Below are 18,468 nucleotides of genomic sequence, written 5' to 3'. Positions count from 1 at the left end.
CCCGGCCGGGAACGGGTTGGTGGAACGTTTTAACAGAGTGGTGATGGGATCGGTTCAAGCGGCCATCTCTGACAACAAAGACTAGGAAAAGGAGATATGGCACATGGTGTGGGCGTACAGGATCACCCCCACAGGGACTGGTTACAGCCCATTCCAGATACTGAGAGGTCGCGAACCATTCACCCAAGACAATCGGGTATGGAAGGAAAAAATAATCAAGAGCGAGTGGTCCCCAGCAGTGGTGCGAGCCAACTTGGAGAAAGCCCAAACCGTGTACACCAAACATTACGACACACGAAGAAACGTGAAGCACACTGGATTGGAAAAAGGGGAATGGGTGCAAGTAAAACTGGCCACGCTACAAAGGAAAGGAGAGAGCAAATACAGCAAGCCCATGCAGGTGAAGGAAGTAATGGGCAGAGCGGCCTTGCTGAGCGACGGAAACGTGTGGTCGCAGGACCGCATGGCCAGATGCAATAAGATTCTATGCTGGAACAATGATGGAACAGAAGGAGGAGATGAGGAAAGAGGAACCGCCCAACAAGAACATTGGGAGGAAGAACCTGATATAAGAAGAGAACAACAAAAGGCAAGGTCTGGTGAAGCCGACCAGGAGCAGTTGGTCGGAGAGGACCTGAGTGGTGGAGAAGCGAGCGCGGCTGCGCTAGGTAGTGGAGACAGAAGCGAAGGAGTGGCCGCCACTACCCCGGTAAGACTGACCTGGAGGGGTAGGGCGGTGGTCAAGCCAGCAAGATTCAGAGACTATGACATGACTGGGGAACTGTAAGTAAATTGGTTGCTATTGGGAAAAAGGGGAGATATGTAGTGCGCGTTCTAGTGTTGCACCTCACGTAGGTTACGTGACGTGCTGGCGGCCATATTGGGCTGCGCACGCATCGCGAGGAGAAGCGCGAGAGCCGGCAAAAGAAAGACACGCTCGGCGCTCTTTAGGTGATAACATTAATAAATAAGCATTAATCTTCACTGTGGCTTCCGCGCTTTTATTGGGGGATATAACGACATTACAATATCCGTCACAATCTTCCTTAAATTAATGATATGTCTCTCAACAGAACAGATGATACTTGTAACAAGCTTCCTTTAATCCACACGGATATTGAGAATTGCTCCGCTACAAAGCAGTCAGTCAATACGCACAACGAAGAGAATGCCACCATACCGAAATGTGTAATGGATTACTGTGCCCAACTGTGCAGAAATTTCCAAAATATATGTGGCAACTGCGCTGCACTGCAGACACCCAGCTGTAGCTGTGCCAGTAAGTACAACGTGATCCACAGAAGCTGCAAACACCAAACGGAGCCGATCAACAATATATACTGCCACTGGGAGTCTGACAGCGTCAGGGAAATTATAGAACTCTGCAAAAGACTGTTGTTGTAACCCTTGGCAAATCGATTCCAAGGTACAAAACGGGTAAAACCAGCGGTAAACAGTCAGCGTTTCACACAGCTATCCATCACAGAACTTGCCCAGGGTTCCAGCTGATATATGGCACACAAAGGTCAGCAGTTACCAAGCACAGTGGACATCGTACTCTTCAGCTGATAAAATACATTTCTTCCAACAGACAGCTCCTTTCCGTCCAAGTCTTCAACAAAGAGGACCACTGTGAGGCAGATAAAGTAAGGTTTCAAACCACAGAGGTGGAAACAACAGGCTGCCCCCTGCACAGCGGTTCGTAGTCTTCGCCAATAAAACAAAGTAAAAATGATGAGGCAAGCTCATACAAGTGAAACAGGTAGGTTTCTTACCTTCAATAATGTTCCCAACTGACCTCACAGCTCCCTCAACTGTCAAGGTACATCACTGACTAAAGCATGATTAATATTCTAAATGTACTCCCAGGGATTCCATGGCTCATCCATTTGTTCCGAGACTGACAGGGAAGGCATAAGGAGCAAACCAACTTATGATATACTTAACTGTATAATTACATACAGTAAATATAGAAATAGACAAAGAGAGAATATAACAGATTGTTTATTTAAATATATTTTGCATACACAAATACACATTTATTTTGTACTTTATGAGCACCAACTTTTTATATTTTAAGTTACTGAGGGTGGTCTCTTTTTATTTTAATTGTTACTCATGGCTTTACTTTTCCCACATCTATAACACTATTCTTATTTATAACTCATAAATACTACAAGTCATCTCTACCCCTTAAATAAATTAGCTCCTCAGTAAAAACTAACCTGGGTCAACAATATTGCTGAGAAAGTCAAGTCTTCATGGAGATGCTAAACAGCAAATAACCGTCTCACTCATGAGATGAATTGACAGTGTATTTTAGAGTCTGTGTTGAACAAGTTACTTACCTTTGGTAATGATATATCAGTAAGAGACATATATTAGTTATAGATTCCTTACCTTAGAATTACCCCCAGGCGTCAGACTGGACTAAGAGATTTTTTCTTCAGCAGTACCCATGCACGTCAGTGTACCCATGCACGTCAGTAGGTGGCGTTGGTCGACTACGTGTTCGTCGCTGGCGTCGTTATCGCCGGAATGACATTGCGGTATCCGCCCCTGCACGCTGACGTCAGGTCTTTACACGTGGAGACATGCAAGACATTGACCACTGGTGCACAAAACTAGGGCCCTGAAGCCAGTTCCAGAATGGGAAGGATGGGTGGGGCAGTAAGGAATCTATAACTAATATATGTCTCTTACAGATATATTGTTACCTACACAAATAGCACCCCGTTATCAATTATCAAATTAGTTGGAATACTTTCTAGTAGAAAATACCTGATCCAAAAAAAACGAAATATCATCCATATACACTTTGTCCACAACCTTGATAACAGGCCATCTAGAAAGCACAATAACAAACTTGTTTGTTACTTCAATTGGACCCATTATGTCTATAGCTACAGAAACCCTGGAAGGTTTTTATGTTATTGATCAAAGACTTGTCTGCAGGGCTTTAAGTGGGATGGAAAAACTGTGGGGTCTCTCAATGGGGCGTGGTCAATGTAATTAAGGGCATAGCTTAAAAACACATAAGCTAAAAATCTGTGTTTAGCACAGTGTGCTGCACACTTGTATTTTGGTGTTCCTGTCATTGCGTCCAGATATATGATACAACAAGTCACATCATACATACAAGTCAGGACTAGTGGCTTTGTCATTGGTTGTTAGTTGCATAAGATAAATAAGCAACAATTTTGACTTGTATATAATATTGAAAAAGCTTCCACTTAAAGCCCTGGTGACACCACAACAATGTTGCTGCTCCTGAGTTTCAAAAAGAGAAGGGAAATCCAGAGAGAAAATGCCTCTCTTTTAAGGATCTCCCTTGCTCTACAACGCTCACCATGCGCACATCGATGTGCCTGCTGTCACTGCAGTCCGGAACACAAAACGGACCGCCGGTGCACAAAACAGAGCCCGATAGAGACCCGTTTCGAGGCCCCCTTAAAAAAACTGCCGGTGCTCAGACCCGGTGAGACCCGGCCCACTTAAAACCCTGCTGGTCTGCATTTTTACAAATGAAACACTCATGCATATATCGGTCAATTTCAATATTCACCAAAATGAGGCAGTCCACCAACCACTCTGAGGCAGATCACTGCGCATCTCTCAACTAGGTTCTATATTGCATCCTTAGGAATCTAAATGACAAAAGCATGACACAATACATCCCAGCGCAAAACAGTCTGGCCCTGAGAGCGAGCCTTGCCACCGCTATGTTATCTTGGAAGTTTGGAGAAATATCTGTATCTGGGGAGAGAGGATATGTGGAGGCGGATGGAGAGACAGGTGCACCTTTGTGGCCCAGATTCAAATCCCAGCCTCTGTGCTTGACAGCATCGTGCAATTCTGGGCATATCACTTAATCTCCCACTAGAGCCTAAAAATATGAAAAATTATCGAGTTTGAAACGTATTTTGTGAAACCCCACTTAATATGCACGCTCATGTCGTTTATCTTCCGCCCCCCTTTCCCCCAACTAAGGTGCAGCGCTCTGTTCTTTAATAGTTAGGTTTCTGCTTTAAAAGTACTGACATACATACATTAGTGAACTATAGAAAATACATTTCAAAAAGTGTTACCACTGCTTTCTATTACGTTGAAGAATCAATTTAAATTAACGAAAAGACTGAAGGAAGTTTTCAAGTGTGAATGTGCTTTTTTGAACGGTGCAGAATCCAGGCAAAAAACAAGTCATAAAACAACTCTGACTAGCCACCTGCGAACCACTACATTCATTAGACAAAATGCTGCAACAATATGGGGGCGAGCACAGATAACCGAGGGACAGGATACAGAAATTATACCGTTCATTCAGTAAACAGAGATCATAATCTTTGTTGTCCTTGAGAAAAAAGGACCCAAAAGGACCGGAGGATATAAAAGCATAATTCTAGACCACGAGGCCCCTTCCTCGGTCAGGTCAATGAGAGCTGAATGCTGGCTTGATGGTAAGCATACTTCAAATGTTCTTGCTCACAGTCCACATTCACAGATCAACTGTCTGCTTGTATAGTTTTGTAAGATGCTGATCTACCTACTTGTTGATATTGAACACTGCCACACGGATGACAAAAATGCCATAAGCAACTGTTGGGTTCTGCCTTTTCATTGTAAATGCACATGCCACCATGACAACAGTTTCTAGGTTGGAATGGTGGCATGTGGAATGGTCAACTGAGCCAGTTGGTTTCTGTTGCATGTTCAGACCGGTCCTGTACCTCCGTGCTTAAAAAATAAGAATTTATCCTACCAGCAGAGTCCTCCGTTTCATCTTTTCACTGGTGACGAGCAGATCTGGTTGAGAACGGCCTATAGCCAAGTAAAGGTACAGAACCTAGAAAGCTAGATATAACAGTCACTGTAAGTTATTATAAAACATTTACATCCAGTGGTAAGTAAAGTCATCACCCAAAGAACCTTAGAGTCAGATTATTTCTTTTATTTAGTATGAAATTTATATAAATATTTTTTTTAATAACATTTGTGTTATATATATATTTCTTTTTTTCGTTTTATATTTTCATTAATCATATGCCTCATGTATAGTTCATAATCATAAACCTTTAAAAACAGTTACAGACAAACATAAGGTGTACAGCAAACAAATGGTGTGGGCAATACGGCAAGGTAGTTCACAAAGCGCGTTTCGGCCTGTTGGCCTTCCTCGGGTGGCCGTTTATTGCTGAAACCAAAGATATCCAAGCCAAATGAACACAGGAAAATGAGGGAGGGGAAGAGGAGCCTATGGATATAGCCCCATAATTCTTCGCGATGAAGCTAATTTAGTTAAAGCGTAGCGTAGTACTCAGAATTCACGATGTGTTGCTATATATAGTGTTATCAATACTCAGGATGCCGTGAATGGGTGAACTTGATGGTATTCACGGCTGATCTTCCCGACGACTATTAAAAAATCTTTGACGTACAGTCTTAAATCGACTTGTTACGTTTCTTATGCAGAACCAATTGAATTTGCGTTATGGTGGAGATTTGTTTCAGAAGGACGTAGAACTTATAGTCCCTGGATGATACTTATTTCGCGACCTGGGCTTGACGCTTGTAATTGCGCCGAGAGTCAGGGTATGAAAATTAGTTTTCTTGATGTAATTTCGTTAACGGGAAAGATGATTTCCGGCTATGACTCTCGAAAACGGGAAGAACGACTTATCGGATGGCTGGATACAAAAAAAAAAAAAAAAGAGCAGATCTGGACCATGGACCGGCAGAGTAGGGGCTTCCTTCGCGGTGTCTTCAAGACTGCGTTCCTGGGGAGGAGCCAAGATGGCGACCGGAGCGGACCTGTAGGCTCCCGGCTCCGCCAGTCCGTTTCTGCCGTGCTGATATCCTGCTTCTAATCCTGGCGCACTTGATGGTGGACTGTGGGCGAAACGGCGCTGATCTCGGCGGTGCTTTTCCGGACCCTCGACCCGCCCGGCAGCCGAAGATATTCGCCTCCTGGCTCCTGACCCTGGACCCCACATGCGAGGGCTCCTCCTGCCGTGCCTCGGGGACCTGATGCCGGCCGGAGTGCTCCGCCGGCACTGGCTGCTGCGGAACCGGCGTGACTCCTGTGCGGCGCTTCCCGAGCCCAGCCACCTGGGATGACGCGAGGCGGACGGAGAGAGGGCAGTGATCACGGAGCTGTTGATCCCCATCGCAGCGGAGCCTTTGTTTGAGGCGGCAGGTACGGGGAGAGGACTGTCCGGCCATTTTGGGTCACACATTGCTTATTGACCCCGTGCCTTGCCACCCGTGATTGCCGAGAGGCGCTTACACCGCGCGGAATACCTCTTGGGCACGGTGCATGACACTCCGCCAGCAGCTATAGGGGAGTGCGCCGGTGCTCTCCTTCCACCGGTGTCTGTCGTGTCATTTGGTCATAATGGCGGAGTGCGCCACCATGTTTTGCGGGGAGAAGCGCCCGTCCACGCCAGAGACTAGTGCCGCCCTGTCAACAGGAGAGTCCGAGACTCGAGGGATCCCCCGGGGAAACAAGACCCAGGGGCAACAGTCTGAACCTTCCCTTGGCGCCGTCCTGTTGGCCCTGCATGATCTCCGCTCAGAAGTCCGCCACTGCTACCGGGAATTGGGGGACAGGCTGGACCAAATGGCGTCTATGTTGGGTCGGGGCACTATTGATCCGGTGTCGCAAAGTTGCCGCCTGTCACCGCCTGCACCGTGTGGGGCGCCAGCGCTTTTCCTTGCCTGTTGTACAGCTGAGCTCGCTGTCTATTTCGCTGCCGCCCAAGACCATCAGCCTGAAGACTCTACACGGGATACTTTGTTTCCCCTCCCAGCGCAGTGTGCAACATTGTGGCCGGATTCTCTATCGTGTGTGCCTCGAGAACTGTCTGGGACGTTGCAGCTGCCTTTTCCTCCTGCGCTGTGCCTCTTGCCTATCCTGCTTACAACATTGTGTACTTTTGGTGGTATTATGGTACATTCTGCTGCACTCGACGGACTCCCTGATGACTCATTGTGGCCATTTTGTGCTTTCTTGTTGTTGTCCTCCTCCCTCTCGCCATTTTACTCCTTTGTTATGTGGTGGGCGGGCCTCTCTTGGGTGGCGCGTCTGGGGGTGTATCCACGTTCGGGCCAGGGCTAGGCTGCTTTTCCTGTTGTTGGCTGCTGGGCTGGTGGACCGGGGTTTGGGAGGGTTTCCTGCGTCCAGACTGTTTGATCGCTGTTGAGTAATGCTTCGCACCTGTACTGTCTTAATGAGTGGTGTTTATCCTGAACTTGGGGTGGCAGATGCAATAGTGACTGGCGGGGTCCGGGTTGCCTGGAATTGATCCTCCTCCTCTCTTTTTTCTTGTTTTTGAGAGTCGAAGATTAGGGCGTCCTTCTCTCCCTCTCTATATCACATGGTACGTTTTTCTTTCTTTTTCCTTCTCCTTTTTTCTTTCTCTCTATATTTCGGGTTTATTGGGCGACAGACACACTGCTGGGGGGGGGCAGGCCGTAGCCTCCGCATGCGTGTAGGGTGGGGGGTTAGTAGTTAGAACTTAGTCATTATTTCTATGGTGCCTTCGTTTATTCCTATTTTTTATTTTCACTTTTGGTCTGGGTCCATGTCTAGTTTACTAGGGGTTAGGTAGCGGCGGTGACTGGGTGGCGCACGCGGGCGGGTCTTCTAATTGACTCTGAGGTTAGCTGCCTTACTGCCCGGGGGGAACTCGCTGGTTGATGTTGATATCCTGTGCAAATGATTGCAATTGTGGTTATGCTCCTCCCGCATGGATCCTTCTTTGCTTCTCTTTTATAAACTTGGTACAGTACGATTTGTTTCAATACTTGCAAAAAAAACCTTTTAAAATTAACCTTCACTGGTTCTGGGACATGGTACTACGGTAACTGAAGTGCAATTTTAATGTCTACTTACATTGAGGAGTAATACTATGTCGCCGTAATGCTGCATTGGTGCTTCACTGTTTCCGTGGCCGGCCGGTAGGTTGTAGGCCCGTATTTGTTCTGATATGATGCACAATAAAGGTTTTCAAAAATTTAAAAAAAAAAAAAAAAAAGACTGCGTTCCTGTATCATTGTTGGCACCTATTGGGCACGATTCCTCCTTATCCATTTTGTTTTTTTTGGCAGCAGTGACATCACCTCCTGTGTGACCGTCACGTCTGGATCAATTCCATTTCACTGCCTAGCAACCACAGACATGGACTGTTGCTGCTGCGTCACCATGTTTGGCTTGCCATTGCAGCCTAGGAACCTTTTCTAGCCATGAGTGCAACATCCCAACACCAGCTTCTTCAGTTCCAGTCTGCTGGTTTAGTCAAGTCTAATCACAGATTGCCTATTCTGCGTATCGGTGATACGCACACAGTCATTGTTGGCATTATTGGTATTCTCCAAGTTGGATCGCCACAGCGAGCTGCATCTTTCTTACGCAGCATATACCAGTGGCACACACACCACCATCACCTCCCTTCGAGTCGCAATTAGCTCCACCTAGTGCAGGTTTGTGACATGCACACCAGGTTTTTCCGTCACCAACTTTCTAGTGAGTCACTCTCTCTAGTATTCCAGCATTTGTTGTGCACCTTCAGTGACAATATAATATTATTTACTGCAAAAAAAAGAAGAAAAAAATATATATATTCTTTACTGCAGCTTATTCTGTGCATAATTTTGTTGCATCCATTTGGAAAAGTTTGGCTCAACGATTAGAGCGGCAGACCCTGATGCAGAGGTCTAGCCCGGGACCAGGGTTCAATTCCCCGCCTCGGCGGGTCTTGGGCTCAAAATTCCACGGACCTGATAATTCTCGCCTCGGTGACTATTCCAATCATGGAGTCCCACTCTGTAACTCTGGGCAATAGCCTGCTTAATCTCCACAACGGCCCCCACAACGCTAAGGATGCCTGGCCTCCACCTTGGGGGTGCCCAGGAGTGGACGCCTCACAGGGAAAGCCAGGATGGGTTCAACAGCGGTATTCGTACAAGCGCCTTGAGACCCTTGCAGGTGAGTAGTGCGCTATACAAGTATCAATTTACAATTTACATTTATTCTGGTTCATATCTTTGTAGATCTTTAGGAACTCTCCAATATGCAAAAGTCAGTTTTACCCCCTTTTCCATTCCTCTCGACTCCAAGGAATCCCCCTGTGGAGTGGGAATTATGATTAGAAGGGTTTAAGGCTTACCTAGAAGCCATTGAAGCAGAGGTTTTCACACAGAAGAAAAATTAGCTTTATTGCACCACTCTTTGGGCATGGAAGGTTTAGAAGCATTTACCCCCTGCTGTAATTATGGGTGATGGTGATGCAGTGGATGAATATGCCTGTGCCATAAAAAGGATGGATGGCAGGTTTAAACAGAATCGTAACATCATTATGGAGAGGAACAGGTTCTTGGTGAGGAAGCAGTTGTCGGGTAAACCAGTAGAAGCTTTCATGAGTGATCTTAGAGTCCTAGCAGCAACGCACAAGTTACTACTTGTGTAACGATTTATCTGTAAGAAACATTAGTTAGTGATAGATTCCTTACCTTATAATATCCCCAGCCGTCAGACTGGATCCGGAAAGTTTTTTGTTAGCAGTACCCCTGAGCGTCGGCAGGTGGCGTTGTGCGGCTCCGCGTCGGTCGCTGGCGTCGTAAGCGCTGCAATGACATCACGGAGACTACTTAGGCGCCACCCATGCACACTGAAGTCAGTTCTGTACACAACTTTCCGCACCAGGAATGCAGAGCCATGCAAAAAAATGACCACTGGTGGCATGAAACTAGGGCCCTGCAAGGGGTGACCTTAACCCTGGAAATCAGTACACAGAACGGGGAGGATGGGTGGGGCGGTAAGGAATCTATCACTAACTAATGTCTCTTACAGATATATCGTTACACAATTAGTAACTTGTGCATCTGAAAGAGACACGTTAGTAATAGATTCCTTACCTTAGAATAGATACCCCAGCAATACCAACCCTGGTGGTGGGTCTGAGAATAAGATTACACCAGAAAGTCACAGAGAACAGAATAGCCAAAGAAGCCATCTCTCCGGACTTGACTGTTTGATGCATATTATAGGTAGATGCATAATATAAGTACTACCCAACCCCCCTCTCCACCACGAAAGATTCAACATGGCCAGTTTGACCAGCTGCATCCGCCTGCCCACAACAGGCCCACAACAGAGCGCACATCACAATTTTGAATAGGCCCCAAGGAATTCTCCACTACATAACCGACCATGGGCAGTCCAAATCCACAGTATCAAAAGCAGGTTCTATATTTAAGGTCCCAAGGGCATAATATTTCCCCACAGGTGCCCGCGAGTGTATTATAAGCATTAGCCTCCTAATATTATGCATCCTACTCTTATCTGGGGTACAATGGTACCCATCACATGGAGGAGTCTGTGTGCTAAAGATTTGCTCAGCCCCATAGCTATATTTACAGGTAAACCACATTGAGCTGCAGGGCTGCACTGGAGCTTAGTGAAAGCCAGGACATTAATTGTCCATAATTCAACTTCCTCTTGTATTACTCATTGACTTTATGCTGGTCTGTGACCGTGTGCAGCGCCTCTCATGCCTGTTGGTTAGGTTTGCTCTACAAAATACCATATACATACCGAAAAGGGACACCAGTTTCTCGTGATAGCTAAGGGCCACCAGAAACCAGGAGTCATTCAATGCCTTTTTCATTGTTTTCTTCCTCTGTCCATAGTTTTACAATGAGGCCTAAAGGGGAACTATGCATCTCCCAGACCAAGCTTCAAGTAGTTCTTCTACCTGATAACTGAGCCACTTTGGCAAGCTCGTCAGTCACATTCTCAATGTAAGATCAGAGGTTTTTTCTATTCCGGTTTTTGAGTTGATCTTCTCTAGACTCCTCCTTGTGGTATTTAACCCCTTCCATGCTGATGATGGCCCCCAGCCATCATGCACTACGGTGCTCGTGTGCTGATGACGGCTGGGGGCTGTCATAAACCCGCCCACTCGCGATTCTGCCACACAGGCACAGAATTGCGGCCGTATGGAAGGGGTTAATGAAGATTTGGGAAGGCATTGGCTGCAGTATATGTGCTTGCCTCAAGCTGGAATACCAGTGGAGACTATATTTCAAAACGCAGGAGCATGACCTGAGTGGGCGATAGGATTGAAGAGTAATTGTGCAGGTCTCAATATGAGATTTTCAAGTTTATATGTGCATCTGGACTTAAGTCCCAAGCACTTCTGCAAGCTAATAATGATTTTCGTTTGATTCAATGGAACAGCAGGGTTCTGCTTAGCAGAACTGGGTAGTTGAGATGAGCTAACTTTGTAAAATGTCTCGAAATTTAAAAAGCAGGAGTGATAGGTAAAGAATTAAGACCGTTCTTAATTCGTCAGGACCAATGCGGTGTTATACCCTTGGGAAGTACACTCACAAATATCCGGAGGCTGACATGTATTATGCACTTGTACAGGGGTCAATTATGGAAGGAGTATTAGTAGCCGTGGATACTGAAAAGGCGTTGGATACCATAGATTAGGAATGTATGCGGGCAGTATGTAGGAAGAGGGTTATGGTCCTAGTTTCCTGAGCTGGGTCTCTTTATTATATTCTGGGACAACAGCCATGGCTAGACCATGGAAACACCCATCTAGAATCAGTGGGATGTTGAGGGAGAACACAATTACGTACCATATTGCAAGAATGGAGTGTACAAGTGTGGGACACAGGGCATGTCATTCTTGTATGCAGACAATGCTCTTCTCTACATGCAGCAGCCAATGATGTCTATGCAGCAACCGATGACAGAGCTGCTGGGATCTGGAGAGGCCTCTGGACTGTACAACAACAAAGAGAAGTTGTTGGTGTTCCCACTAGCGAGTTTTTATGCTGCACTTTAGAGATGTTCCCAGAAGTGGGGCTGAGATAAGAGCTGGAACGATTCCGGTATCTAGGATACAATTGGCACAAACCGTTAACAAACAATATATATTTACAATATGGGTACAGTGTTAGAAGGGCTGAGGGCCTCGTTCAGATTTTGAAAAACTCCTGTTGTCAGTTGCAAGTAGGATTCCATTGGCACAACTGACGTTATCACCCCAGTGCTTGTATGTTTTACAGAATGAAGTCTTGACACAAGGAAAAGGGTCCTTGGACTTCCGAAATTAAAATTGTATTACTTAGTGATACAGCTTCAACACATAGCTAGATGGTGTGCCAAGGGGAATAACTGAGATTAAGTTTTAGCAGGGATCCCAGGGGGAACGAAGCTACTGGTCCGACTATTGACAAATACTGCCTTTACATAGTGCAACAGGTGGCTTAGGCATGGGGTACAGCAGTCAATGTCATAATGCGTAGACCTCTTTTTCCCAAACAAGTTCCGATGTGGTGGGTATGGCCCTTCTTAAAGATCAATGACTATATGCCCTCAGGCCAGGAAGACAGTTGTATACCATTTGCAGAGGCTCAAGATTATTCACATTAGGCCATTTGCTATGTTGACCCAGACAGCCAAGGATATCTGGCCGTGCTTTCCAAATACACCTGTGGAAACTCATACATTAGAAGTTTTATTAAGAAATGCGTTACTTACCTGTAACTGCAGTTATCCAGTATTGGTGTCTTTCATAGATTCACAAGCCTGAATCATTCCCCGTCGTCGGAATGAGAGTCCACGGTACATAAATAAAGTAATGTCCCATAGACATGTAGATAAATAGGCCTAAAGACCTCACATTAGTAACCTACCCCTGTCCTTTTGTAGAAAGGCCCAAACTCTAGAAAAGAGCCAATCAGCTGTCACCTCCCTCTAGAACCCTCCTGGAAGGAGCCTCAGTCCCTCAGATTTTCGTACGCACAATGCTAAGCAGGCGTATTACTGAGGGAAGGTGAGCCCTTCCAGGGGAGGCGGGAGGGTTGCATGTGAATCTATGAAAGACACCAATACTGGATAACTGCAGTTACAGGTAAGTTACGCATTTCTTATCCAGTATTAGGGGTGTCTTTCATAGATTCACATGCCTGAATCAGAGTAGCAAGCAATGAACAACGCACATTTCGAATGGCATAGGATATACAAGTCATTAGATAAAACCATATCAAACGATTAACAGAAAGATGCATTTGCAATCAAGAAATACCATCAAATCATACAGTAGAGAAATGTGCATACATGAGAAGGATGGAGGGATGCAAGAGGGCTCACCTTTAATGGAACAGATGACGAAGTACTGCTTGTCCCACCGCAGCATCCTTCATGAGTTCTGTGTCCAGGCAGTAATGCCTAGTGAAGGTATGTAGCGACTTCCATGTTGCCGCTCTACAAATTTCTATGACCGGCACTCCTGCAAAAAGCGCCCTGGTAGAGTGGGCTCGCACCTTAGATTGCAGGGGCTGCCATGCCTGTTCATGACAAAACGAAATAGCTGCAGAAATCCAGCTGGATATACTTTGCTTGGTGAGTGGAAGGCCTCTTCTGGGTCTACTGTAAGCTACAAATAGCTGATGAGACTTCCTGAAGGTTTTTGTCTTTTCAATATAGAATTTAAGGCAGTGCTTAAGATCTAGAGTGCAACGACCTTTCCGCTGCCGTCGTGGCATTCGGGAAGAAAGAGTGTAAGACCACCGGCTCGTTGAGATGGAAGTCAGACGGGACTTTTGGAATAAACTTTGGATTTGTCCGTAAGATTACTCTATCCTGCTTGAATTGCAGGAAAGGCTCCTGTATTGATAAAAGCTTGGAGCTCACTCACCCGTCTTGCGGAGGTGAGTGCCAGCTGGAGGGCTGTCTTCCAAGAGAGGTATTTCAGGTCAGTCCTGTGTACCGGCTCAAAGGGATGCTTCATAAGCTAGTTAAGGACTGTGTTCAGGTGCCAGGTAGGTGGCAAAATTCTCACGGGGGAAAGGTCATGTAAAGTCCTTTTAAAAACTGTTTGACCAATCTGTTAGACCAAAGAGAAGGGCCAGTAGGAGATCTTCTGTAACGGGATATCGCCGCCAAATGGACCCTGATGGAAGCATGAAACAGGCCTGAGTTCGCCAGATGGAGAAGATAAGGCAATATTTGTTCCGGAGAGGAAGAAAAAGGATGTATACCTTGATCTTTACACCAGATGCAAAACCTCTTCCATTTCAAAGAGTATGTTTTGTTGGTGCTATCTGCCCGTGCCCGAGCCAAGATTGCTCTACATTCTGGCGGGATAATCAAACTTTGAAATTCTCTGAACTCAGGAGCCAAGCGGCTAATTTGAGTGAGGCCAGATTCGGATGCTGGACTTGCTGGTTGCACATCGTGAGGAGAGATGGGAACTTCCTCATACGTATTGGCAGTTCCAGCAATAGACGGTGGAGTTCCGTGTACCAATGTTGGCGCGGCCAAGTTGGGGCTACCAGAATGAGAGTACAAGGCTCCGCCTTCAGCTTTCATAGGACCCTGGGAATCATTGGAAACGGTGGAAATTTTTTTTTTGTATACTTGTAAAGCGCACAGCTGCCCCAGCAAAGGGGCGTCCCGGCGCTGTATACCGCTGGGGAACCCATCCTGGCTTTACCTGTGAGATGGTCCCTCCTGGGCATCTCCAAGGTGAAGACAAGCATCCCCGGCGCTGATGGGGCCGTTAGTAGAGATTAAGCAAGCTATTGCCCAGAGTTGCTGAGTGGGACCCATGGTTGGAGTAGGCACTGAGGCGAGAATTATCGAGTGCGCTGACCATGGCTCAAGACCCTGCTGCGTCGGGAATCGAACCCTGGTCTCGGGCCGACCTCTGCTTCCGGGTCTGCCGCCTCTAACCAGTGAGCCTCTAACCAGTGAGCCACACCACTCCACTGGCGTACGCAAAGACGTTGCACCATGTGATCGAAAATGCATTCCCTAGGGATCCTTTCTGGGGATGCCAACTTGCGAAACATGGGCATTTGGTGTTGGACCTTGTGGCGGACAGGTCGATCTGGGGAGTGCCCCATCTGGAGAAAATGTGGTTGAGGATTCCTTAATCCAGTTCCCACTCGTGAGACGTCGTTCTCGGTCTGCTTAATGAATCGGCGAGCACATTGTCCATGCCTGGAACATACTCCGCCCAAAGAGATATATTGTTTCCGAGTAGCCAGTTCCAAATTTTCTGCGACTCGTGAGAGAGTGTCATAGAGCGAGTCCCTCCTTGTTTGTTGAGGTAGTGCATCGTCGTAGTGTTGTCTGTACGGACGAGCACTAGGGAATTTTTGATTCTCGGAAGAAGGGCTTGCAGGGCGAGGAAACCTGCTCGCAGTTCCAGGAGATTGATATGGAGCCCCTTTTCTAAGAGGGACCACTTCCCGCTTATCTGTAGCTCTTGAAGGAAAGCTCCCCAACCTTCCAAGGAGGCGTCTGTTGTGACGACATGCGGTGTAGCAGGAACCACGAATGGTAAGCCTTGAGAAAGGTTTCGAACAGATATTCACCATTGCAGGGCCTTGACCATCTGAGGAGTTACTTTAATGAGATCGTCGAAAGACCCTGTGCATTGGACCCATTGCTTTGAGAGTGCCTCCTGGAGGGGGCACATCCGTAGCCGGCAGTGAGTTATCAAGAGGATACATGATGACATCATCCCCAGTAGAGATTTGAAAAGTCGGACTGTTAAGGTCCTCTTTGAAGCCAGCGTCAAAAGCGCATTCTTTCTCTCTTGAGATGGGAAGGCTCTCCTTAGTCGTGTGTCGAGGGTTGCACTTAGGAAATTGATGCGCTGAGAAGGTAGAAGGACTGATTTCTCCCAATTGAGCGTGAGTCCTAAATGATTGAAAAGTTGCAGACAAGCTTTGGAAGACCTGGACGCGTCTTCTAAGGATGGAGCCTTGATCATCCAGTCGTCCAGATATGGAAAGACTTGATGATGGTGCTGCCTGAGATATGTAGCTACTGGGGAGAGACACTTCCTGAAGATGCGAGGTGCAGACTTGAGCCCGAAAAGCAGGATACGAAATTCAAAGTGTCTGCCTGCCACTGCAAATCTTAAATATTTTTTGTGATTTCTGTGAATCGGGATATGGAAGAAAGCGTCCTGAAGGTCCACGGACGTCATGTAATCTTCCACTTCCAGGAGTTGTACGACCTCCTGGATCGTTACCATGCGAAACGACTGCTTCTTCAGGAATTTGTTGAGGGCCCTGAGGTCCAAAATCGGTCTACACTTCTCTTTTTTCTGAATTAAAAAGAAGCGGGAATAAAATCCCCTTCCCCGTTGAGACGGAGGTATCTTCTCTATTGCCCCTTTCTGGAGCATAAGAGAGACTTCTCGGAGAAGCAGCCATAGATTTTTGTGATTCATTGGGCGGGGAGGAGTTTGGGGAGGAATATGCGTGAATTCCAGAGAATGGCCGAATTTAACTAATTGAAGGACCCAACGGTCCGTGGTAATCTTCTTCCAATTTGTTAGGAAATGAGAAATCTTTCCTCCAATTTTTGATGAGGGAAATAAATCCGGGACTGGCTGAAGAGACATGTCATTGTCTACGTCCGTTGTTTTTCCGCTGTTCTTTAACACGAAAGGACGACCTGCCATAAGAAGATTGTTGTCCATGTTGCTGGTGTTGCTGATAATGGGGTCGACTCTGTCCTGAAGAGTATGAAGACCTGTATTGCTAGTTTCCTCTATAAGAGGACTGTCCTCTTCCTCTATACCAACGAAAGGACTGGTTCTTGGACTGGAGAGTGCCCAAAGCCCTAGCAGTGTCAGTGTCCTTTTTTATATTCTGCAGCGCTTCATCAATTTTGGAGCCGGAGAGCAATTGGCCATCATAGGGCATATCCAATATTTTTGTTTGCACCTCAGGACGAAAGGATGTTGCTCTCAGCCACCCTTGCCGTCGCAAGACTGCTGCTCCAGCAAGTTGGCAGAAACCTGTTGTAGCGATATCCATCGCACAGTCTATTATTTCTGAAGCCGTGGCTTCACCCTCTAGTAAAATTTTCTTTACCTCCTCTTTGGATGTATCAGGTAATTCTGATAGATATGGGGCTATATCCGCCCACAATTGTCTATTGTAACGTCCCAAAAGCGCTAAGGCATTGGCCGCCTTTACCGTCATTGCAGACATTGAGGAGAACTGCTTCCCAATGTTGTCTAACCTCCTGCCTTCCTTATCCGGAGGTGCCGATCACGGGTCAGAAGGATTCCTGAAGTTCTTCTGGGCCGCCTGTGTCACCACTGAATCCGGTTTGGGGTGCAGTACCAGGTGCTCTATACTTTTTATCCAAGCGAGGTACCACCGGAGGTACGGAGGAAGGGTTGTGCATGACTAACACCCTGGTCTAATAAATAATCAATAATGGGTATTGATCTAACTGATTTTTTTGAGAGGTTCTTTAAAATCATAGAAGAAGCAGTCTTGTTCTTGAGAGACCATTGATATTTTAAAACGTTGAGCGGCCCTCTCAACTACGTTATGGAACCCTCCAATGCCGCCTGGTGGTGAATCTGTGGGCGCAGGCACTGGAGACGGGGGAGAAGGAATGACAGTCATCCCAGTCATCATGCATAGATTGAGTATTTTGCAGTTCTCCTTCTTCCGGCTGATCTTCCTCTTCCTCATCAGAAGTCGGAGGATGTGGTAGATCAAACCGCTCAGGCTGAACACTCAAAGGTGGAGGCCGTGGTCTTGATGAAGGAGATACTGTGGTAGGTGGAGGAGCAGAAGACTCTGGAAACCTCTGTTTGTAGTCTTGAATGAGGTACTTTAAGTCAGTGACTAAAGAGGCTAGAAGGCAAACCACAGGAGGAGGTGGCGGATGATATTCCTCCTCCTGATCCCCTTCTTCATCCGAACTTTGACATTTTACATGAAGCTCCGAAGGGCTTGTAGCCGCCTGAAACATGTCTCCTTCATCTGAATCTTCCTCTTGAAGAAGACATACTGGAGGCAGTGGTTGAACTCTGCTAGACGATGTTAAAGCCGGCGTCAGTGCCTTTTTCGTGATCCTTAGGTGTACACATGTGGTTTGTAGGGCAGAATACATCATCGTCGGTGAGCCCGTCGACGGTGTGGTCGTCGACGGTGGAGCGTCGATGGGTGTCGTAGTTGGTGGAGTCATTGTCGACGGGGCCGCCGTCGACGGTGGGAGACATCCCTGTCGTCGACGATGTCTACGTCGACGGTATCTTCGTCGACGGTGCTTTCGTCGACGAACCCTTCGTCGACGAAGTTTTCGTTGATGGTGCCGACGTCGACAATATTGGCTTCGTCGTCTGTCGTCGCCGATCCCATCGTCGGCGAGGCCAGCATCGACGGGGTCTTCGACATCGACTGTGTTTTCTTGATTTCTATCGTCGACGACAAAGTCTTACCTGCCGTCGACGATGGAGTCGTAGTCGTCGACGAGTATAATGACGACGATGCCGTCGACGTAGAAACCGTTGTCATCGACGTAGATACATATGAAGCAGTAGACACAGCTTTTCTCGACAATGAAGATGTCGTCGATGATGCCGTTGTCGACGGTGTCGAAACAGGCTTTCTGGAAGGTGTGAACTTCCT

The sequence above is a fragment of the Lissotriton vulgaris genome, chromosome 3_1 (genome assembly GCF_964263255.1).
Source record: "Lissotriton vulgaris chromosome 3_1, aLisVul1.2, whole genome shotgun sequence".
NCBI lineage: Eukaryota > Metazoa > Chordata > Amphibia > Caudata > Salamandridae > Lissotriton > Lissotriton vulgaris.
The sequence above is the reverse complement of the archived record's forward strand: the minus strand, read 5'-3'. Positions refer to the sequence as shown.